This window comes from Lampetra planeri, chromosome 77, assembly GCF_965212315.1.
Source record: "Lampetra planeri chromosome 77, kcLamPlan1.2.h2, whole genome shotgun sequence".
Taxonomy (NCBI): domain Eukaryota; kingdom Metazoa; phylum Chordata; class Hyperoartia; order Petromyzontiformes; family Petromyzontidae; genus Lampetra; species Lampetra planeri.
Window position 1 is genome coordinate 3,563,998 of NC_136182.1, and position 26,127 is coordinate 3,590,124.

The window sequence follows — 26,127 nt, forward strand, 5'->3', positions numbered from 1 at the left end:
TCTGCCTCCGCCCCCCCTCTGTCTATTTAAGGCCACCCCACAGAGACGATCACCCCTCTCTGTCACCTGTGTTGCTCTCGCTATGTATGTATCTTGTGATATCTGTCTGCTAATATGTCTGTCTATAGTTTTCTGGTTAGATATTATGTCGCTATTTCATTATACCTGATGATGATTGCTTGTGTTGCAATCGAAACGTCGTATTCTATTATTTAATTTAATTTATTATTTTATCTTTAGACGTGACTTAACCGAAAGAACCAAATAATAATTCCTGCAGTCACGAAAGTTCTAAAATTAAGATTGAACCACTTCTACGGGGAAGTTTTAAGCTTATCTTTTTTCTCTCTCTCTGGCGACTTGTTTCTCTGCCTGTGTCCTCTTTAGAATGTTCACACTTAAATTCTAACTTAGCAATCTTTGAAATACGTAATCAACCAGGCTATGCGTTAATTGTGTGTTGACCGACCCTCTGTGTTGTATTACATTACATTTCGATATTTTACTAGGTTATTTAATTTTAGTGTGTCTTTCTCCTGATTTTCAGGCTTGCTTGCTGTGCCATCGTACTCGCAGCACCACGTTTTCTTTTGGACCACTCATTGATATGCTAATTTTTTCTAACCCCCCTCCCTCTCTCTGCCTCCGCCCCCCCTCTGTCTATTTAAGGCCACCCCACAGAGACGATCACCCCTCTCTGTCACCTGTGTTGCTCTCGCTATGTATGTATCTTGTGATATCTGTCTGCTAATATGTCTGTCTATAGTTTTCTGGTTAGATATTATGTCGCTATTTCATTATACCTGATGATGATTGCTTGTGTTGCAATCGAAACGTCGAATTCTATTATTTAATTTAATTTATTATTTTATCTTTAGACGTGACTTAACCGAAAGAACCAAATAATAATTCCTGCAGTCACGAAAGTTCTAAAATTAAGATTGAACCACTTCTACGGGGAAGTTTTAAGCTTATCTTTTTTCTCTCTCTCTGGCGACTTGTTTCTCTGCCTGTGTCCTCTTTAGAATGTTCACACTTAAATTCTAACTTAGCAATCTTTGAAATACGTAATCAACCAGGCTATGCGTTAATTGTGTGTTGACCGACCCTCTGTGTTGTATTACATTACATTTCGATATTTTACTAGGTTATTTAATTTTAGTGTGTCTTTCTCCTGATTTTCAGGCTTGCTTGCTGTGCCATCGTACTCGCAGCACCACGTTTTCTTTTGGACCACTCATTGATATGCTAATTTTTTCTAACCCCCCTCCCTCTCTCTGCCTCCGCCCCCCCTCTGTCTATTTAAGGCCACCCCACAGAGACGATCACCCCTCTCTGTCACCTGTGTTGCTCTCGCTATGTATGTATCTTGTGATATCTGTCTGCTAATATGTCTGTCTATAGTTTTCTGGTTAGATATTATGTCGCTATTTCATTATACCTGATGATGATTGCTTGTGTTGCAATCGAAACGTCGTATTCTATTATTTAATTTAATTTATTATTTTATCTTTAGACGTGACTTAACCGAAAGAACCAAATAATAATTCCTGCAGTCACGAAAGTTCTAAAATTAAGATTGAACCACTTCTACGGGGAAGTTTTAAGCTTATCTTTTTTCTCTCTCTCTGGCGACTTGTTTCTCTGCCTGTGTCCTCTTTAGAATGTTCACACTTAAATTCTAACTTAGCAATCTTTGAAATACGTAATCAACCAGGCTATGCGTTAATTGTGTGTTGACCGACCCTCTGTGTTGTATTACATTACATTTCGATATTTTACTAGGTTATTTAATTTTAGTGTGTCTTTCTCCTGATTTTCAGGCTTGCTTGCTGTGCCATCGTACTCGCAGCACCACGTTTTCTTTTGGACCACTCATTGATATGCTAATTTTTTCTAACCCCCCTCCCTCTCTCTGCCTCCGCCCCCCCTCTGTCTATTTAAGGCCACCCCACAGAGACGATCACCCCTCTCTGTCACCTGTGTTGCTCTCGCTATGTATGTATCTTGTGATATCTGTCTGCTAATATGTCTGTCTATAGTTTTCTGGTTAGATATTATGTCGCTATTTCATTATACCTGATGATGATTGCTTGTGTTGCAATCGAAACGTCGTATTCTATTATTTAATTTAATTTATTATTTTATCTTTAGACGTGACTTAACCGAAAGAACCAAATAATAATTCCTGCAGTCACGAAAGTTCTAAAATTAAGATTGAACCACTTCTACGGGGAAGTTTTAAGCTTATCTTTTTTCTCTCTCTCTCTGGCGACTTGTTTCTCTGCCTGTGTCCTCTTTAGAATGTTCACACTTAAATTCTAACTTAGCAATCTTTGAAATACGTAATCAACCAGGCTATGCGTTAATTGTGTGTTGACCGACCCTCTGTGTTGTATTACATTACATTTCGATATTTTACTAGGTTATTTAATTTTAGTGTGTCTTTCTCCTGATTTTCAGGCTTGCTTGCTGTGCCATCGTACTCGCAGCACCACGTTTTCTTTTGGACCACTCATTGATATGCTAATTTTTTCTAACCCCCCTCCCTCTCTCTGCCTCCGCCCCCCCTCTGTCTATTTAAGGCCACCCCACAGAGACGATCACCCCTCTCTGTCACCTGTGTTGCTCTCGCTATGTATGTATCTTGTGATATCTGTCTGCTAATATGTCTGTCTATAGTTTTCTGGTTAGATATTATGTCGCTATTTCATTATACCTGATGATGATTGCTTGTGTTGCAATCGAAACGTCGTATTCTATTATTTAATTTAATTTATTATTTTATCTTCAGACGTGACTTAACCGAAAGAACCAAATAATAATTCCTGCAGTCACGAAAGTTCTAAAATTAAGATTGAACCACTTCTACGGGGAAGTTTTAAGCTTATCTTTTTTCTCTCTCTCTGGCGACTTGTTTCTCTGCCTGTGTCCTCTTTAGAATGTTCACACTTAAATTCTAACTTAGCAATCTTTGAAATACGTAATCAACCAGGCTATGCGTTAATTGTGTGTTGACCGACCCTCTGTGTTGTATTACATTACATTTCGATATTTTACTAGGTTATTTAATTTTAGTGTGTCTTTCTCCTGATTTTCAGGCTTGCTTGCTGTGCCATCGTACTCGCAGCACCACGTTTTCTTTTGGACCACTCATTGATATGCTAATTTTTTCTAACCCCCCTCCCTCTCTCTGCCTCCGCCCCCCCTCTGTCTATTTAAGGCCACCCCACAGAGACGATCACCCCTCTCTGTCACCTGTGTTGCTCTCGCTATGTATGTATCTTGTGATATCTGTCTGCTAATATGTCTGTCTATAGTTTTCTGGTTAGATATTATGTCGCTATTTCATTATACCTGATGATGATTGCTTGTGTTGCAATCGAAACGTCGTATTCTATTATTTAATTTAATTTATTATTTTATCTTTAGACGTGACTTAACCGAAAGAACCAAATAATAATTCCTGCAGTCACGAAAGTTCTAAAATTAAGATTGAACCACTTCTACGGGGAAGTTTTAAGCTTATCTTTTTTCTCTCTCTCTGGCGACTTGTTTCTCTGCCTGTGTCCTCTTTAGAATGTTCACACTTAAATTCTAACTTAGCAATCTTTGAAATACGTAATCAACCAGGCTATGCGTTAATTGTGTGTTGACCGACCCTCTGTGTTGTATTACATTACATTTCGATATTTTACTAGGTTATTTAATTTTAGTGTGTCTTTCTCCTGATTTTCAGGCTTGCTTGCTGTGCCATCGTACTCGCAGCACCACGTTTTCTTTTGGACCACTCATTGATATGCTAATTTTTTCTAACCCCCCTCCCTCTCTCTGCCTCCGCCCCCCCTCTGTCTATTTAAGGCCACCCCACAGAGACGATCACCCCTCTCTGTCACCTGTGTTGCTCTCGCTATGTATGTATCTTGTGATATCTGTCTGCTAATATGTCTGTCTATAGTTTTCTGGTTAGATATTATGTCGCTATTTCATTATACCTGATGATGATTGCTTGTGTTGCAATCGAAACGTCGTATTCTATTATTTAATTTAATTTATTATTTTATCTTTAGACGTGACTTAACCGAAAGAACCAAATAATAATTCCTGCAGTCACGAAAGTTCTAAAATTAAGATTGAACCACTTCTACGGGGAAGTTTTAAGCTTATCTTTTTTCTCTCTCTCTGGCGACTTGTTTCTCTGCCTGTGTCCTCTTTAGAATGTTCACACTTAAATTCTAACTTAGCAATCTTTGAAATACGTAATCAACCAGGCTATGCGTTAATTGTGTGTTGACCGACCCTCTGTGTTGTATTACATTACATTTCGATATTTTACTAGGTTATTTAATTTTAGTGTGTCTTTCTCCTGATTTTCAGGCTTGCTTGCTGTGCCATCGTACTCGCAGCACCACGTTTTCTTTTGGACCACTCATTGATATGCTAATTTTTTCTAACCCCCCTCCCTCTCTCTGCCTCCGCCCCCCCTCTGTCTATTTAAGGCCACCCCACAGAGACGATCACCCCTCTCTGTCACCTGTGTTGCTCTCGCTATGTATGTATCTTGTGATATCTGTCTGCTAATATGTCTGTCTATAGTTTTCTGGTTAGATATTATGTCGCTATTTCATTATACCTGATGATGATTGCTTGTGTTGCAATCGAAACGTCGTATTCTATTATTTAATTTAATTTATTATTTTATCTTTAGACGTGACTTAACCGAAAGAACCAAATAATAATTCCTGCAGTCACGAAAGTTCTAAAATTAAGATTGAACCACTTCTACGGGGAAGTTTTAAGCTTATCTTTTTTCTCTCTCTCTGGCGACTTGTTTCTCTGCCTGTGTCCTCTTTAGAATGTTCACACTTAAATTCTAACTTAGCAATCTTTGAAATACGTAATCAACCAGGCTATGCGTTAATTGTGTGTTGACCGACCCTCTGTGTTGTATTACATTACATTTCGATATTTTACTAGGTTATTTAATTTTAGTGTGTCTTTCTCCTGATTTTCAGGCTTGCTTGCTGTGCCATCGTACTCGCAGCACCACGTTTTCTTTTGGACCACTCATTGATATGCTAATTTTTTCTAACCCCCCTCCCTCTCTCTGCCTCCGCCCCCCATCTGTCTATTTAAGGCCACCCCACAGAGACGATCACCCCTCTCTGTCACCTGTGTTGCTCTCGCTATGTATGTATCTTGTGATATCTGTCTGCTAATATGTCTGTCTATAGTTTTCTGGTTAGATATTATGTCGCTATTTCATTATACCTGATGATGATTGCTTGTGTTGCAATCGAAACGTCGTATTCTATTATTTAATTTAATTTATTATTTTATCTTTAGACGTGACTTAACCGAAAGAACCAAATAATAATTCCTGCAGTCACGAAAGTTCTAAAATTAAGATTGAACCACTTCTACGGGGAAGTTTTAAGCTTATCTTTTTTCTCTCTCTCTGGCGACTTGTTTCTCTGCCTGTGTCCTCTTTAGAATGTTCACACTTAAATTCTAACTTAGCAATCTTTGAAATACGTAATCAACCAGGCTATGCGTTAATTGTGTGTTGACCGACCCTCTGTGTTGTATTACATTACATTTCGATATTTTACTAGGTTATTTAATTTTAGTGTGTCTTTCTCCTGATTTTCAGGCTTGCTTGCTGTGCCATCGTACTCGCAGCACCACGTTTTCTTTTGGACCACTCATTGATATGCTAATTTTTTCTAACCCCCCTCCCTCTCTCTGCCTCCGCCCCCCCTCTGTCTATTTAAGGCCACCCCACAGAGACGATCACCCCTCTCTGTCACCTGTGTTGCTCTCGCTATGTATGTATCTTGTGATATCTGTCTGCTAATATGTCTGTCTATAGTTTTCTGGTTAGATATTATGTCGCTATTTCATTATACCACCACCCCTTCCACCCCTACAAACCCTACCAACAACATCTTCTCCACCTTCACCACCACCAGGACCGACACCATTACCCCAGTTGAGCGTGAGTGGTGTCACCTCATGATCATGGCCCGCACCAATGCCCGCTGCACTACAATAAGCTCAATTATCCCTACCAGCTCAACCACCAACTCCCCCGCTCCTACCAACTCCACCACCTCGACCAATCCCACGCCTACCAACATTACCTCCTCTACCCTCACTACCACTCCCAGCCACATCACCCCAGCTGAGCATGTGTCCAGCCTCATGATCATGAGGGAAAAGAGATCACTCTTCATGGCCCGGATCAATGCCTGCTCCACCACTCCTACCAACTCCACCACCTCTACCAACCACACACCTACTAACACTACCTCCTCTACTAACCCAACCCTGAACCAACATCACTTCCTCTACCCTCACCACCACTCCTTCCCACATCATCACCCCAGCTGAGCGTGAGTCCCGCCTCGTGATCATGAGGGCAAAGAGACCACTCTTCATGGCCCGGATCAATGCCTGCTCCACCACTCCTACCAACTCCACCACCTTTAGAATCCGCACACCTACCAACACTACCACCCCTCCCAACACCGCTACCCTGACCAAACGCAACTACTGTGACGAACACCACCACTCCTACCAAAACCAACCCTACCAACGCCAACCCTATCAACACCAACCCTACCAACACCATTATTCCTACCAACACCACTACCAACACCAACCCTACCAGCACCAATCCTACCAACACAATGACTCCTACAAATACGACCACCCCAACCGACACCATCACTCTTCCCAACAGTCCTATCAACGTTACCTATCCTACAAACGCCAACTCTATAAACACCTTGACCCCTACCAACACCACCACCCCAAATAAGAAATAATACAAAATAAATAACATTCCAACATCGCTGCACCCTTTCCATGTTAGCCTGCTGCGCTACGAAGCTGGCGACCGGAGTTAAATTTCCGCTCATGGCCAACACCAGTGATCGACTCAGTCTCAAATTAGTGCCTGGTACTCATTTAGCTGAGGCTACCTCGCATGCCATGTCAGCCTTCATAAGGCGCTCGCTAAACGCACTTGTGAAAACAGTCTTAAGTCTTTACGGGGGATCTTTGTCTTCGACATATCTGTGGGCTAGAGTGTAGCTTGATTTATTGTTCATGCGAGGGATACCCTTTGCCTGCAGCCGCCACTACATCTCCGCTGATGTGTGTTTAGCCGTGTCAGTGACGCGCCACGATGTCGCTACTGCTGCTGTCACTGTCACGACCCGGTCGGTGAAGGGTGCTCTGGGACGAAATAAAAAAGTGGCACGAGGATTATCGCTGCTACTTCAGCAGATCAAGAACAGTTCTCATGGAGTCATCAAAATGCACCTGAATCACTGCTGAGCATCTCAATCACGTCTGTGAAATGTCAACGGTGGTGTCCGTTGCCCCTGCTGTGAGTGGTGGAGATGTCCTTGAGTAGTGTTGATGTCCCTGAGTGGCGGTGGAGATGTCCCTGAATATTGGTGGAGTCTGAACAACGCGGCTGCTGTATTCGTGATTAAAGAACCTGAGCCGAGCGTGCTTGGAGCTCAGCAGAAGGTGATGAGCCGGAGGTGTGAACTGAAAGTTCGAGCTCAAGGCGTGAGCTCAAGGTGTGAGCTCGAGATATAAGCTGGTAATGCGATCTGCAGGTGAGCACGCGGTGTCCCTGTGCTCACAAGCGTGGTGCGGGAGGTGGCACGAACTAAACTTTTTATTTACTAGGTAAGGCCCACTGGTCCAATAGCTCTTTTTCAGAAGCTACCTGGTCACAAATAATATCTCAATGAAGTGGCTCATCATCTGAAAATATATCCGTCAAATACTAGAAACGTATGTTTCTCAATGTGGAGGGGAAAACCAGAGGAGCCATAGAAGAATCTACGCGACCACGGAAAAAAACACGCTAACTCCAAATATACAGGTGTCGGGGTCGGGATCGAACCCACGTCTCCCTGTATACCAGGCGAGGTAGTTGACATCTCTCAATAACTGCCTCCTCATAGCCGTATATCCACATAAACAATGCGAGTGGTTCTACTCATCCCGTCAGCCTTTTGAGAGTAGATCTCAGCAGCATCATTGATTCAACACAAGCAGCATCCTGGTGAGGATTGGACACTTGGTGACTAATCAGCAGTCAGGCTTGCTTGAACCAACACTGATGAATTGCCAGGTCCTCTTGGCAGGGACCCACTCTGATAGACATGGATCCAGTTCAGCAAATAACTCTGTCACGCACTGGCTCGAGCCTGGCCCTGCGGATGTCACTGGAGTGCACGGATACACGGCACCCTCTCCTGGGTGAATCTCTGGCTGCGATGGCAGCAGCGCACGAACACAATCCCGAATTAAACAAAATCAACACATTCGTTAATAACCCGGCGGCCTTAAAAGAAGAACACATACAGGCGACGCTTCGGACAATGGCCTTCCTGTCCAAACCGGCAGCTCGCCACTTCAACAGTGGGGACGACTGCCCCGAGTGTCGGTGCGTGGCCTCTTCCCGCGACCTCTGCTCATGGTGGAGGTGGCAATGAGACCAAAACCTCATGAGCTAAATGACCTAAGGGGCTATCCATAAATGACGTCACGCGATTTTGGACGATTTTTGACCCCACCCTCCCTCGTCACACGGCGTCACGAAAAGTCAGACCCCCCCCCTCAAATATGACGTCACAAAGCTCTGCCCCCCATCCCCCCACAAAAAATAAAACACGCTTCAAATCGCTTTAAAGTATTGTCATTGTAGTGCGTATTTAATGTGCCGCTGCACTATGATGTTGTAGGATAAAACATTCATTAAAAGTATATTTAATTAAGTATAACGCGTTGTCTATATTTATTTAAAGTTACGCATTTTGATGTGACCTCACATTTCTCAAACCCCCCCCCTCGTCACACATCGTCACAAATGTCTGAGCCCCCCCCCCTAGGTGCGTGACGTCATTCATGGGCGTCCTCTCAATAACCTAACCAACATGGACGTCCTCTAAATCAGTGCTCCCCAACCTTTTTGGCACCAGGGACCGGTTTCATGGAAGACACTTTTTTCACGGACGGGGGTGGGGTCATGATTGGGTCTTTCCACCTTTTCAAAGAAGCTGACTGAGACAAGTACGCAGTGCGGGAAAGAGGCGCTCACCTCCTGCTGTGCGGCTCGGTTCCTAACAGGCCACGGACTGGTACTGGTCAGCGGCTCGGGGGTTTGGGACCCCTGCTCGTCTAAATGACCTAACCAACATGAATGTCCTCTAAATGACCTAACCAACACGGACGCCCGATCAGTAATCTCCACCGCCGCCGTGTGGCCACGTGCTACAACTGCAGTGCCACAGTGCGGGCGAGGCAGCTGCGGCAATCTGCGCTGTCTTCGCCGAGGGGGTCCGAGGGGGGTTAGAGGGGGGCTCTGGGGTGCATCCCGGGGGGATTCAGGAGGGGTGCGGTCACCTCATCGCGTGCCGCTTTCAGATGCGCTTCTGCGGCCATCGCTCTTCCTTCTGATATTTGGAAGCCATTGGAGCTCTGCACTTTTAAATGTCTTTGACAACCCATTTCTTTAGAACTGCTTTTTGTGCTTAGTTTGTTGTCCTTCACCAGCAGCCAGCACCTCCGATTATCGCGGTTGGCTACGTACGGTGCGACCAACAATATCCCCAAGCTCTGTGGTCCTACATTGGGATAATTTGTCGATACCGCGTTGGCAGTGGTGCACAATTAACAAAAGTCACTGAACACATTCGTTAATACCACGGCTGCCTTAAGAGGAAAATATATCATGGGCGATGTTTGAGGCAATGGGCCCCATTGCATGGCATATGTTTGCCCAGTTCCATTCAAGAGCGAGTATGCATGTGAGGGGAGAGAACCAACGCGTGCGAGGGGGAAACATTCAATCCCCTCGAGATGGAAATGTCTCCGCTTGCTGCGCTTCCAGACCCTGGATAGGCCAGGAGATGGCGACCTCAGCGACCACGGGGAAAGAGTTTCACAACATTTGTGTGGTGATCCACACGTGCACATACACACAGACTCACATACTCACACAGACTCACTCACTCACACAGACTCACACACTCACACAGACTCACTCACAGACTCACACATTCACACATACTCACACAAAGATCCCCCGTATATCCTGAACAGACTGTTGGGGCAAGTGCTGTTAGCGAGCACCTATGCACGGCACACGAGGGGGTGGGTAGCCAGGACCACGCCCGGCCGCCTTTGTCTCCCTAGTGACGATGTTTACACAAAGCACCGCTCTAACCGCTGCACCGCCGCTCCCCGCTGTTACAGTGCAGCACTGTCCCCAGGTAAGATGGCCGCCCGCCCCCACGTGACTCGGCGCGCGCACTCGGCACGTGGTGTCAGCACCACGTGGTGTCACCCAGCGCGCGCGGTCTCGCGCCGCCATCACTGCTCACGGAGTCGCTGCCGCGTGAGTCTCTGTGTGAGAGTCTCTGGGTCTCTGTGTGAGGGTCTCTGTTGAGAGTCTCTGGGTCTCTGTGTGAGAATCTCTGTTGAGAGTCTCTGGGTCTCTATGTAAGAGTCTCTGTGTGAGAGTATCTGGGTCTCTGTGTGAGGGTTTCTGTGTGAGAATCTCTGGGTCTCTGTGTGAGGGTCTCTGTGTGAGAGTATCTGGTTCTCTGTGTGAGTCTGGTTCTGGTGCAAGAAACACAAGAATGAAGCCTGTCAATGTCCCCCTCTGCTCCACGTGGCATGGCACTGCAGAAACTCCCCGCCCGTGTGGGCCCGTGCAGTTGCACCGCCTGCACACGCGGCAGGAGACGCGGCCACTGGTGGTGTGCCGCGTGCTCGTAGTTTTAGTGGACTGTATCGTCCTTTCCCGCACAGCAAATCAAAGGTCATTGTTTATAGCACGGCCTACATGCGCGTGCGTTTTGTGTTTTAGTGTTTGTTCTTGCTCCGCACATCAGATTAGCACCATTGGCTACGTACGGTGCGAAAGAAGTTAGTTTAAATTTCTACATCCGTTAAAGGAGTAGATGATGGAAAATATAAAAGTCTCGCGTAAGGCAGAGTGGCGCTTACAGAGAGACACGCCTTTAGCTCGTGCAGTTAGTCGTCTCATGGAGACGCCACATGCAGATGCGTGAAGGTAATTTAATTTCTGACGGGGAGAAACAGCGGCAACTCGAAATATAAACCATTCTTGGAAGCCTCCCTTAGGTCAGTTCGGCCTTAAATGAGTACTCGGTTCATTGCGAGTGTAGATTCGGGAGACAAAGACGGCTGTGATGCTGCTTACACGACCACTAACAGCACGCTGTGGGCCTTCATAGAGGCTCACTCGCTGCCCTTGATGTTTAGAGCTAAAAGTAGCGAATTGAGTCCCCGAAAGAAGATCTGAGCAGGCCATAAAATAAGCGGACAATAAACTCAGAATGGTTTTTTACGCTTTTCATCGTCAACGCCTGCTGTTGTATCATTTCAAGCGGCATTGGTTCAACACAAGCATGTAAGAATTGTTTCAATACCACCAGGTAAATTAGTTGCTAGATGTACTGTTAATGTATGAAGTTCATAGTTTAAAAAAAAGTAATCTAATGTCCGCGATTTTGAATTATCTACGGCTGTCCTCCCTGTCAGCACGAATAATCAATAATCTACTGTACTTTATTAGCTGACGTCCAAAGAAAATCCTAAATGAATGTGCACAATAGTGCAGCGGTTAGCGCTACACTGCGCTACGAACCCGGCGACACGAGTTCGATTCCCGCTCATGGCCGCCAACACTGGTGACGATTATATGAACCGGTCCTGGACCTCCCCTAAAGTTGACTCGGCGTCAAATGAGTACCTGGTACAGTGTGTAAACAACGCCACTGGGGAGACAAAGGCGGCCGGGCTTGATGTTGGCCAAACACCCTCTCGTGCCGTGCCGGCCTTCATGGATGCTACTCACTATCGGCACTTGCCCCAACAGTCTGTTAAGGCTACACGGGGGATCTTTGTCTTTTGTATGTGAACGTGTTATCAAAACGCCTCTCGGCTGGTTTCGTGTGAAGCCCCCAGTGGTGTAACTGGTGCTTCTGCAGTGGATAAAACAACCTGCAAATATGAGCCAAAGATTGATTTGTTAACAGTGAAAGCGAAGTTTTTCAGGCATTGTCAAAAACATTTTGCAAGGGACCAGAATGGATGAATCCGAGTCAACGACACGATGTCGCTTGCTTCTGTCTGTGATTTGCAGTTACGAGTTTTACTCACTCTGCCACGTTTGCAATAGTTTCCTTGTATTTGGCAAGCAATTGGAGAGGGACAAACGGTGATGCCATCTTTTTTGTACGCTTTCTCTTTTTGAAAATGTTGCTGCTTGACATTTTAATGGTACACTACCAAGCTGTCAGTTGAATATGTAGCAGGCTTTCGCGACCAATGTCCATAATCGAGGTTTTTGGGTTAGATTGCGTAAATATAATAAATGTCGTTAATCCCGGCACCACCCAATACGGTCAATTAGTAAGGTTTGTCACGTAACCAAAACATGCCAATTCATGACTAGTACAGCACATCGTTGGAAAGTAAAGATGTATTAAAATACAGGAAAATATATTGTTATCCGGCATTCTACAATCTGGAATGCTCTTCACTAACCAGCATCTGTCGTAAACGGCAATGCGAATCTTCCTTCATGTACAGACAGTCCCCAGGTTGCGAAAGATCTGACTTGAGGAAATCTAACCTAATGGGAATGCTTCCATAAATCACGTAACAATAAAACATCGATATGCAGACATTCTTGCGTTAATTACGTAAGCGCAAATATTGCAGCACAGTGAGGTTTGCGGATGAATACCGTGGAGCGAGACGTAAGGCGGGGGGCAACCTTACGCCTCGCTTGAGCTCCACGAGGGTTAAGGAATTTATTGTCGTGTTATGTAATTCTTTCATTTCGTAGCATTATGTCATTGCTTGTTTTATATGCTGAGAGCTTGTTTTTCCCCATGTTTCTATTGCTAGTTTTCTTCATTTAAGTTTATTTCATGAGTTTTTTACTGTATGTACTTTATTTAACACAATTCTACTTCAGTTGCTTATGCACTCAGCCCAGTATCAAGGAGGATATCTGTGTTGTGCCCAGCCCCGTGGCAGGGGGGGTTATCTGTGTTGTGTCCAGCCCCATGGCAAGGGGGTATCTGTGTTGTGTCCAGCCCCATGGCAAGGGGGTATCTGTGTTGTGTCCAGCCCCGTGGCAAGGGGGGTATCTGTGTTGTGTCCAGCTGCATGGAAAGGGGGGGTATCTGTGTTGTGTCCAGCCCCGTGGCAAGGGGGTATCTGTGTTGTGTCCAGCCCTGTGGCAAGGGGGGTATCTGTGTTGTGTCTAGCCCCGTGGCTAGGGGGGATATTGGTGTTTTGCGATGATGCCTACTCACACCTTCGTCTCCTTCGTCAGGTCCCCGGCCTCCTTCTACCTGCAGCCCGACGAAGCGCTTGGAAATTTCCTACCCACGTGAGCATCACCGCTCTGCCCCTCGCCTCTGCGGCTGCTCGGCTCATCTCCGTGTGCGCGATAATGCGTGGTGACATGTTTATTGCATTTCTCTTTTTTTATACTAACTGCTATAAACTAAACTTTTTTATTTTAAGTGCCTACTGAACTATATAGCTATTTTTCAGAAGTGACCTGGCTACTGTAATAAAAGACTCCGTTGGTCACTGTTGGTCTCCTTTGGCCTTTTATTTAGTTTCTTTCTCCGCACCCCGCTGGTCCTGTCCGCGGACAAGCGTCGTCTAGCGCGCGCCCCGCACGCGCGACCTCATCGGCTCCTCCACTCTTCCTCACACCCCGCTAGTCCTGACAGGGGACCAGCGTCTCCTCGCGCGCGCCCACGCACGCTCCTCCGTTAGCTCCTCCACTCCCGCACTCCGCTGGCCGACGGCGTGCTGAAGGTCCTTCGGCCACGTGGCCGATGGCGCGGATCTCCTCTCGCCACCCAACGTGGCTCAGCCTCTTTACTCCCGCAACTGACCCCGATTTCTTCGGAGCTCCCACTTATATCCTCTCCCCCACGTGACCCTGACTCCTCCCCTCCCGGATCGTCAGATACGGCCTTCCCATACTGCCCTGCTGGTTCCACCCCCATTCACCTCGCTTCCAATTGGAGCCGAGGTGAACGGCGGCCCCTCCCACACGCCCCCCATACCGGGCTCCGCCCCCCAATAACCCGGGCCGTGTGATTGGGCCAGAGCCCAGCAGCAAACCCCATTTACGCTCTCATTTCACTACAAATAATAGTTCAACGAAGGGGCTTATGTGCAAATTTTAATTAGCCAAATACTATTAAGGCATTGTTGTATCCTAACCCTGCTTCCATCATTGATATATAATGAATGAAAACACACCAAAGCGCAGCAAACTGCAAAACACCAGGTGTTGTTAAGTAATGAACTGGAGGAGGGCTAGGATGGCAGAATTTGCAACCTTGCTTCAAGGAAAGATAAGGCCTGATAAACGGGCACACGTCACCCGTGCAGGCGGCAGAGACAGTGGGAGAGTCAGCCAGACATAGTTAAGGCAAAAAGCCCAACCATCCTGCATGGTTTTAAAGTAACGTCAAAATTCGAAATTCAACAACAGAGTAGGCTAAATTATCGATCCTCGCGCTCGCTCAAATTGGAGACCAGGCTGCGAGCTACATCAATGAACCATTGCCCATTTGCTAATCCAATACTGAATGTTAAATTACTGAAGTCAAAACGAATTCTATGACCTCAGCACATGGGCGAATAATAGGGCAGTGTCAACTCAAAGGCAATTAAAGGAAGCAGAGGCGCCTTTGTCTAAATCACAACCACAGAAAGCCAGGAATCATCACTGATTGTGTGTTTAGGGATTCCGAGCTAATTGGAACACGTGTGCACAGGGGAGGGAGCAAAGATAAACCCAGCTCAAGGCTGTGTGCACAGGGGAGGGAGCTGATTTAAACAACCCTGCACGTCTGAACGTGAGGGGGCCTTTGTCCTGAAATTAATAACACTCCCAGAGCAGAAGGTTGGATGACCACAGTGAGACGAGAATAAGGGTGTTGTGCATCTCTCAAGGATGCAGGCTCAGCTGAACAGCGAGGCTGCGGGGGTCACCAGAAGTTTGTGTTCGCCTAGTTAAGACAAAAAGCTCAATTATTCTGTATTGCTATTAAAGTCACGTTAAAGTCGGAATTTAACAACAGGGTAGGCTAAAGTTATTGATATGAAATGTTATTTCCATACTTTAATACTTTATATACAACTCGACCCGAAGCATAACGGGATGAATCACCACCAGGTCGAATATAAAATACATAATAAAAGAGCGATGTTAAACCCAGGGTCGGAGAGAAAGGGAGATCCCGGCCGTCTTTGTATCCCCGCAGCGCGGGATAGGAGTGTGTATACGCTCGGGGAAACACCTCCACTTGAGTCAAGCACCACGATGGGAAACGACAGACCTTAGGTTACATACAGAATCATAACTGTGAAATGGTAAGGGACAAATGTTAAAACTTTTTAACCATTTCTTTGTGCGTCAGTGAGGGTCGGAGGGAGTGTTGCCCCTCCCTCCAGGTGGTGCAACACAGACAAAGACGCCTATGAGACGATTTGTAACGTCTGTGTTTTGGTTCATGAAGAAGGCCAAACAAGAGATAATATCGCACCCAGACAGAGAGACGACCTCGAGGCAATTTGTAACACCTGATTGTTTGCTCGTGGATTTTATGGAGGGAGTATGACAACGGAAAATACCGTGGGTGATGCACACAAGGACATACGGACGTACGGACACACACATGGACACACCTACCTACGGACAGATCCTGACAGTAAATCGTAAGAAACCCCACCTTGTGGGCAGGGTCCAAAGGGATTTTTCGGCATAAAAGAAAGGACCCTGAGCATTGGAAACCAGCTCGACCGGGAGGGTCGGCTCAGGAGCTCGACCGGGAGGGTCGACTCAGGAGCGAGCTGCGACCAGCGGGTCGGCTCGACTCATCTTCAGCTCGACCGGGAGGGTCGGCTCAGGAGCTCGACCGGGAGGGTCGACTCAGGAGCGAGCTGCGACCAGCGGGTCGGCTCGACTCTTCAGCTCGTCTGGGACTCAGCCGAGTTCGATCGGCTCACCGGAGCCGGCTCTCGGGGCTCGACTCAAGCGGCTCCTCATCTCCTCTGCAGGCGGGCAAGACCCGCTTGACAGCTCAACTCGGCCTGCGTGGGTCAACCTCTGCCGAGTCGGAGGTCTCTGCTGCCGCCAGAGTGGTGACGGTCGCGGTTTGGCGACGAGGCTTCGTGCTCACCCTTGGTCGACGACAACACTGCACGCTGCGAGCGAGCTGTGGGCGCCACCTACCGACCGGGTTCCGAACTGCGACAGCATATCAACGGGCATCCGAACCAAGTTCACCACGGTAACAGGGGAGCGACTGATACGTATGACGCGCACCGCCCCCTCACCACACGACCACCAGGCGTCTGTTTGACATAAAGAACCGACTCCGAACACTGACTATTCAAGACAACTCTTACCACTCAAACACACTCGAACCCATAAGCCATCCGTGGCTGTGAAGGCATCACAACGAGACCGAGTGATGGCCATCCGTCGTTTATAAGAGTATTCGTAATTTTTATCTTTAATATTTAGTGGGCTGTACTCTTAATCGCATAAATTCCCAACAGATCCATCAATACGAATTGATTCTTGGCACCTCCTTCCGCCGAGCCACGCTCACGTGGGAGTGGTGGCCCACCAGATCCTTATCAGGTGATCTGGTCCCCAATTAGTAAACTTGGTATAAGATAACGATCTTCGGAAAAGGAGCACCGTCGCAGGCCCTTACTCCGAGCCATTCTGTTGTCAGATAACCTGCCGATGTATCTGTTGAGATTGGTGCCTTTAAGAATAATAACTGTTTTTGATTGTGTTTTTTTATCGCCGTATAATCTTTCAAGTATCTTTCAGTCATAATCGCCGCACGTACTCGCATCCTCTACAGAATATTCAACTGTCCCGTGACCCAAGGTGCTAACAACGTGATAAGGGTTGCGTATAATCAATCAGGAGTGCGGTACTGCGTGAACAATATTGAGTATAATCATTCATTAACGTTAAGGTTTTTCTTAGCATAGTATTTGCATGTTTTAACGACTCTCTCACTAACAACCATCGCGTTATGCGGGATCCATGTGCCGTTGTCAAAGTGAAATCAGACAATCGTTGATGATACTGTATTGATGCCGTGTTGACGTTCCGGGATTGAGAGTTCGCATACTATATCATAGTTGAGGTTGAATTAGTAATACATTGATTAATACAGAAGTGGTTGTGTGATTCTTTCCTGAAATCTATGCATAAGATCTGCTTCTGCGTTGAGATCTGAACTTGGTGACCTTAATAAACACACTAATACATACTCAGTAAATGTTAAAGCGATAACGGGGTGAACCGGGGACCTAAAATATAAGCGAGAATGAGACGAACCTAGACAACGATGCCGAGTTAATCTAAGTTAATCTTGCATACTTACACCACACCTGCATAACTGCATACGATTAATTGCCTTATTCCGATCGGTAACCCACCCTCGTCACCGAGGCGGGGTCTGGTTATCATAACGACTTGCATTATCATAATTACACCCACTCGCATAATTACTACGATTACCTCTCGAATTGGCATAATTAAATGTGCATAATTACATAAATTAACATATTTCCGGATAATTACACATTTGGCCAAATTTCATTTGATTATTATTATTTTCACTGAATATTCATAACCCACATATACAACATAATAATTTCACCCACGCACGCATACAACATAACAAATTTTGATAACCAACATATACAACATAATGGGGGCTCGTCCGGGATTTCTCGCAGACAGTTTATGCATGAATTCAGGAACGAATCACTGTTGTGTTAATCAAAGTGTTGTGAACTAACGTTGCCTTGTGATTATAAACGGGGGTATAAACGCTCTGAAGGGAAATACCAGAGTAGCAGAGTATAACAAAGAATAGCTCGAGCCAAACTGACCACACTCTGTGAGATAATTGTTTTATATGCACTCTGAAAGGAAAGGTCAAAGTAACTCCTGCCACTTGAGATGATAGGATTAAGAATAATTTTTGAATGGGTGACGGGGTACGGGGAACTCGTATTAAAACGTACTGACCAATCTGTTACAAAGCAGTACAGTCAGAGAGACATATGGGAAGGGAGCTGTATCGATAACACAGACACACCTCGGGGGAAACTAATTGACTGGATAAAATGTAACGAAGGCGAACACGATGCAAAAGCTGCAGAGAAGGCAGGACAGGACTCATTCCTCCTCACACAGGCATACAGACAGGGATTGTGGAATGAAGGAAAATTCGGAAAGGAAACAGAGAAATCGTCTCTAATAAACGAGGAAAAATGTCCTCACACCATCGTAAGGGAGGAGAAATCAGGGCTCGCGACACCAGCGAAACTCACAGACGTGGATCCACAGAATAAATATGGAAGTAACATTAAATCACACTCTTGGGTACGTGGACAGAGTCAAGGGACTGATCGGGATAAAATTATGAATATCGAACAAAAAATCCTTGACAAACCGGAACCCTCACAATTCGAGAGAAGGGATGGAGAGATACATATGCAAACAAAAACATGTGAGATTGACAACTTCACAGATAGAGGGAAGCAAAATGTTAAAGTAAAGTCGACAGGACGTGCTCCACTAAGGGCAGAGGCAAAAACTGAAGGGAAATGGCAACACGAGCGACACGGCATTGGGCGCGCACACAGAAAATGCACACCGATTAATCACACCCGACACAGAACAGATAAAAGTGACAGATTGCCTGATGATAACTTGTTTGATGATGACGCTGACGGCGATCAACTTTCGGAATACTTATTCAACAGTAAAACCCTTAAATTGATGGACAAGGCTCTAGTCAGAATTCCCGATTTTGACCCCCACAATAAGACTATGGATATCCACACACATATCGCGACAGTGGAAGAGGAGGCAATGATTAGAGGGTTGATGAGACGGGATGAAAAAGCGAGTTTGTTGAAACGAAGCTTAAATAAAGATTCTATCCCATGGGTAAAGTCACTACCACACAAGGTTAGAAATGATTTTAAACAACTGAGCCTGGCAGTGATTCGGAAGTTTGGAGAATATTCGACACTCACTGAGGGGTTTTATGCTGTAAAATCGATGACCCAGGGCATGGACCAAGATCCACGTGACTACCTCGTGCAATTTAAAAGAGCGTATTACGCAGGCGATGTGAATCAATACCACGAAGGAGATAAAATGTTCAAAATTATGTTTTTTGAATCCTTGAGCCCAGAGATTACAAAAAGGGTGAGAATGGTTTTGAATCCAGAAACCGCATCCTTACGCCGCATAGAGAGCAAGGCGTACATGGCATGGTTATACAGAGCTAAGAATCATAATTCGGATCCAGAACACAGGGAGAGGGATAAAGAACCCAGCCTCTCAGAGAGGAATAAAAATCACCGAGCAGTCCCACAATGCAGGACGGAGCAAACACGCACGCACACATGGCAAAATAACCCAGAGAGAGGTTGGCACGAGAATGAGAGCGGCACAAAGCCGAACATTCAGAGGAATCGCAGGAGGGGGAGGTTCAGAACAGAACCATACCAACACCCCATGCCACGACACACACGAGGCCAAAGTTGCACACTAAGATGGCGAGATAACCATCCAGCGGGAAGGTACACAGACTGCGGAGGTATGGATGCGAACATTCAGAGGAATCGCAGGATGGGAGGTCAAACACAATCGATCCAATTCCGACCAATTCCTCCACCGGCTATACCAGGAGGGAATAGAGGAATAACACAGAATGCGGTCCAAAGACATGATAAACAACCCACAGTGAGCGCGAGCGAGCGGCCAACACGCGCCCCACCCGCCGAGGTATTAAACCCGAAGCTCAATGAGAAATACAGACAGGCTGCAAGTGACAGGGCGGGCAAAAACGTGGACAGTGCTCCCGTAAATGACGCGCGGATCGAATACAAGGACAGGGTTGCATTGAAGCGTGATCGGACAGTACAAAAACCGACAGCAGGGACACGCCCTGAGGAGCGCAGGCATGAGCCTTTGAATGGAAAATATCCAAGGGAAACCAAAATTTATGTGGATCGGAGTGCTAAAATGGAGACGAATGTCCATGACGTATCGGGAATGGTGTTGAAATCCAACACACTCGTAAAAACAAAGAGGGCAACATTACGAGGGACAGAATTAAATCGACACACTGACTCGGCAAATGTGCATGTAATCGCAGAGAGAGCGAATGCCAGTGATGACAGAGTACAGAAGTTGGTTGTGTGCGCGAATTCTGATTATGTGCAGCACAATTTTACACCACACACTCCCACGACGCGAGAGAGTGAGAGGGGAAATTACAAAAACGAACCGGAAAACCGTGATCGAATGATCAAAGTGATAAGTGGTAAACCAGACACTCGGAACTTGGTAAAAAGATTGCAAGGATGTAACAGGAGGAAATTAACGCAAAAATGCGTTCGAAACCGCTACCTAGCGTTTCCCAGGATTTAACAAAAACAAAAAAAAATTAATATCCGTCGGAGTTATGAGGGATGAGAACCATGTAACTGGTGATATCGATGTTAAAGTTTTGTTGTATTTTCCTTGCTTATTTCAAATGTAACCTTGTTAAGATTGTGATACATGCGCGCGCTTTGGAAGGAATGCGTTATGGATTAGTACCGATGTTTAACGTTGTGTTTTATTTCTTTTGCTTATTTCAAATGTAACCATGTTACGATTGTGATACCTATGCGCGCGTCGTAAGAAATAACCGCCGAGAGTGAGGGCGGCTTATAGATTCATAACACAAAAAAGGGGCATTTACTTGGTTTGAAAATTCGCCAGTGGCCAAATCGACCCCTGATAATTTTCAAACTGGCGGATTGTTGTGTCTATCCTTTTTTTAATTAAGAACAATTCAAAAAAATATAATAATTTTTTTTAATCTATATATATGTACCTTTTTTTAATTAATTAATGAAAACAACTCACTTCTCCTCACAAGAACACCAGGAATCCATGAAACATGGAGGGCGGTTAAAATGTTGAGAGTTCGGTCACAAAGAGGTCATGGACATCCAAATGGACAAAGATGTATGGACTAGCCTCCCAAGACATCTGGAGATATACAGATAAGGGCAGAATAAATAACGGTTGAAACTTCGCGTTTTCTTAACGTTTTCCTTACCGAAAAGTAGAAACTTAACAAAGATAATTAACCAACAAACAATAATATTTTTTTTTCTATTATTATATGTTTCCTACCTACACGACCTTCCAAAAAAATAAAAATAAAAACTAAAGAGTACGAATTCCAGAAAGCTTAAGTGGAAACATAATAACGCTTAACCTCAGGACATTAAAATATAACTCAGAATAAACACCAATCTCTGGAGAACTAAACTTGGCGAAGCCAAATAATAATGTGACGAGAATCATTACAAATATTCATTAAACATAGACGAATGATTACCACGATACTAAGACCGAAGGAACTCATAAAATATAATTAAAGAATAAATGTAACAACAGGACCACCGTGAGCCTCCTAAAGAAATATGTGTCTACCACGGGCCGCGACTGGGATACGAAACTACCCCTAGTCTTGATGGCCATGCGAGCCACACCCAACCGAGCTACAGGCAGGACACCCTTCGAGATCATGACAGGGAGGCTAATGACCCTCCCAGTACACCTGTTATATGTCCCAGCAGAGGACGAGACCCCGACGGCAATGACGCCAACTGAATACCTGACGGGACTCAATAGTCACCTACAGAGCACATTCGCTATGGTCAGGGACCAGTTGCAAGTAGAGGCTCAGGGGAGCAAAGCATACTATGACCAAAAAGCCAGCCACGCAGAATACCAGCTAGGAGACCAGGTGTGGTACCTCAATTACGAGAAAAGAAAACAGAAGTGCAGGAAATTCCTGCCTTCCTGGACAGGACCACACGAGGTTGTTGACAAAATGTCCCCAGTCGTATATCAGCTAAAAATCACAAAGACAGGAAGAGAGCAGCAATACAAGTGGGTGCACATCAACCAAATCAAACCGTACCCTGTGCTGGTGGAGCAAGATGAGGAATAAAGGTGGAAAAAGGGGGGGGGGGGAACTAAACTAATGGGCATATCACACTACAATAATATGTAACATGTTTTCCAGGAAATGGCAGCCCTCCTGCTCACGCTCCTGCTAACGTACCTTGCCAAGCTAGAAGGGAGCCAAGGCCTGATGATGCCACCCAAGAATAACCGTAGAAACTATCTTTTTAACGATATCTCCTATAATACGTAGTCAATAGAATAATTTCTCCCTCCCTTATCGTGTTACCTTCCTTTAGAATATATTTTTTTCCTCTCTCTTGTCACATATAACCATGTTAAGTTGTGACACGTACGCGCGCGTTGTAAGGAAATAGCAGCAAAACTTGAGGACAATCGATGGTTCATGATGGAAGAAGGGTATACATTTTTTAAAAAAATAACCCGTGGCCATTTGACCACTGGTCATTTTTAAAAGGGCGGAATGTTGTATCCTAACCCTGCTTCCATCATTGATATATAATGAATGAAAACACACCAAAGCGCAGCAAACTGCAAAACACCAGGTGTTGTTAAGTAATGAACTGGAGGAGGGCTAGGATGGCAGAATTTGCAACCTTGCTTCAAGGAATGATAAGGCCTGATAAACGGGCACACGTCACCCGTGCAGGCGGCAGAGACAGTGGGAGAGTCAGCCAGACATAGTTAAGGCAAAAAGCCCAACCATCCTGCATGGTTTTAAAGTAACGTCAAAATTCGAAATTCAACAACAGAGTAGGCTAAATTATCGATCCTCGCGCTCGCTCAAATTGGAGACCAGGCTGCGAGCTACATCAATGAACCATTGCCCATTTGCTAATCCAATACTGAATGTTAAATTACTGAAGTCAAAACGAATTCTATGACCTCAGCACATGGGCGAATAATAGGGCAGTGTCAACTCAAAGGCAATTAAAGGAAGCAGAGGCGCCTTTGTCTAAATCACAACCACAGAAAGCCAGGAATCATCACTGATTGTGTGTTTAGGGATTCCGAGCTAATTGGAACACGTGTGCACAGGGGAGGGAGCAAAGATAAACCCAGCTCAAGGCTGTGTGCACAGGGGAGGGAGCTGATTTAAACAACCCTGCACGTCTGAACGTGAGGGGGCCTTTGTCCTGAAATTAATAACACTCCCAGAGCAGAAGGTTGGATGACCACAGTGAGACGAGAATAAGGGTGTTGTGCATCTCTCAAGGATGCAGGCTCAGCTGAACAGCGAGGCTGCGGGGGTCACCAGAAGTTTGTGTTCGCCTAGTTAAGACAAAAAGCTCAATTATTCTGTATTGCTATTAAAGTCACGTTAAAGTCGGAATTTAACAACAGGGTAGGCTAAAGTTATTGATATGAAATGTTATTTCCATACTTTAATACTTTATATACAACTCGACCCGAAGCATAACGGGATGAATCACCACCAGGTCGAATATAAAATACATAATAAAAGAGCGATGTTAAACCCAGGGTCGGAGAGAAAGGGAGATCCCGGCCGTCTTTGTATCCCCGCAGCGCGGGATAGGAGTGTGTATACGCTCGGGGAAACACCTCCACTTGAGTCAAGCACCACGATGGGAAACGACAGACCTTAGGTTACATACAGAATCATAACTGTGAAATGGTAAGGGACAAATGTTAAAACTTTTTAACCATTTCTTTGTGCGTCAGTGAGGGTCGGAGGGAGTGTTGCCCCTCCCTCCAGGTGGTGCAACACAGACAAAGACGCCTATGAGACGATTTGTAACGTCTGTGTTTTGGTTCATGAAGAAGGCCAAACAAGAGATAATATCGCACCCAGACAGAGAGACGACCTCGAGGCAATTTGTAACACCTGATTGTTTGCTCGTGGATTTTATGGAGGGAGTATGACAACGGAATATACCGTGGGTGATGCACACAAGGACATACGGACGTACGGACACACACATGGACACACCTACCTACGGACAGATCCTGACAGTAAATCGTAAGAAACCCCGCCTTGTGGGCAGGGTCCAAAGGGATTTTTCGGCATAAAAGAAAGGACCCTGAGCATTGGAAACCAGCTCGACCGGGAGGGTCGGCTCAGGAGCTCGACCGGGAGGGTCGACTCAGGAGCGAGCTGCGACCAGCGGGTCGGCTCGACTCATCTTCAGCTCGACCGGGAGGGTCGGCTCAGGAGCTCGACCGGGAGGGTCGACTCAGGAGCGAGCTGCGACCAGCGGGTCGGCTCGACTCTTCAGCTCGTCTGGGACTCAGCCGAGTTCGATCGGCTCACCGGAGCCGGCTCTCGGGGCTCGACTCAAGCGGCTCCTCATCTCCTCTGCAGGCGGGCAAGACCCGCTTGACAGCTCAACTCGGCCTGCGTGGGTCAACCTCTGCCGAGTCGGAGGTCTCTGCTGCCGCCAGAGTGGTGACGGTCGCGGTTTGGCGACGAGGCTTCGTGCTCACCCTTGGTCGACGACAACACTGCACGCTGCGAGCGAGCTGTGGGCGCCACCTACCGACCGGGTTCCGAACTGCGACAGCATATCAACGGGCATCCGAACCAAGTTCACCACGGTGACAGGGGAGCGACTGATACGTATGACGCGCACCGCCCCCTCACCACACGACCACCAGGCGTCTGTTTGACATAAAGAACCGACTCCGAACACTGACTATTCAAGACAACTCTTACCACTCAAACACACTCGAACCCATAAGCCATCCGTGGCTGTGAAGGCATCACAACGAGACCGAGTGATGGCCATCCGTCGTTTATAAGTGTATTCGTAATTTTTATCTTTAATATTTAGTGGGCTGTACTCTTAATCACATAAATTCCCAACAGATCCATCAATACGAATTGATTCTTGGCACCTCCTTCCGCCGAGCCACGCTCACGTGGGAGTGGTGGCCCACCAGATCCTTATCAGGTGATCTGGTCCCCAATTAGTAAACTTGGTATAAGATAACGATCTTCGGAAAAGGAGCACCGTCGCAGGCCCTTACTCCGAGCCATTCTGTTGTCAGATAACCTGCCGATGTATCTGTTGAGATTGGTGCCTTTAAGAATAATAACTGTTTTTGATTGTGTTTTTTTATCGCCGTATAATCTTTCAAGTATCTTTCAGTCATAATCGCCGCACGTACTCGCATCCTCTACAGAATATTCAACTGTCCCGTGACCCAAGGTGCTAACAACGTGATAAGGGTTGCGTATGATCAATCAGGAGTGCGGTACTGCGTGAACAATATTGAGTATAATCATTCATTAACGTTAAGGTTTTTCTTAGCATAGTATTTGCATGTTTTAACGACTCTCTCTCTCACTAACAACCATCGCGTTATGCGGGATCCATGTGCCGTTGTCAAAGTGAAATCAGACAATCGTTGATACTGTATTGATGCTGTGTTGACGTTCCGGGATTGAGAGTTCGCATACTATATCATAGTTGAGGTTGAATTAGTAATAAATTGATTAATACAGAAGTGGTTGTGTGATTCTTTCCTGAAATCTATGCATAAGATCTGCTTCTGCGTTGAGATCTGAACTTGGTGACCTTAATAAACACACTAATACATACTCAATAAATGTTAAAGCGATAACGGGGTGAACCGGGGACCTAAAATATAAGCGAGAATGAGACGAACCTAGACAACGATGCCGAGTTAATCTAAGTTAATCTTGCATACTTACACCACACCTGCATAACTGCATACGATTAATTGCCTTATTCCGATCGGTAACCCACCCTCGTCACCGAGGCGGGGTCTGGTTATCATAACGACTTGCATTATCATAATTACACCCACTCGCATAATTACTACGATTACCTCTCGAATTGGCATAATTAAATGTGCATAATTACATAAATTAACATATTTCCGGATAATTACACATTTGGCCAAATTTCATTTGATTATTATTATTTTCACTGAATATTCATAACCCACATATACAACATAATAATTTCACCCACGCACGCATACAACATAACAAATTT

General features: G+C 45.7%; 1 long non-coding RNA gene across 2 annotated transcripts in view; it reads left to right on the plus strand.

The window, feature by feature from the left end:
- Positions 1 to 10,318: 10,318 nt before the first annotated feature.
- LOC144738105 (uncharacterized) overlaps positions 10,319 to 26,127 on the plus strand; it is a 32,042-nt gene continuing 16,233 nt past the window's right edge. For both annotated transcript variants that reach the window (XR_013589133.1, XR_013589132.1), the window contains exons 1-2: positions 10,319 to 10,426; positions 13,406 to 13,462. This is a non-coding gene — a long non-coding RNA (uncharacterized LOC144738105). The remainder of the gene's footprint in view (positions 10,427 to 13,405; positions 13,463 to 26,127) is intronic.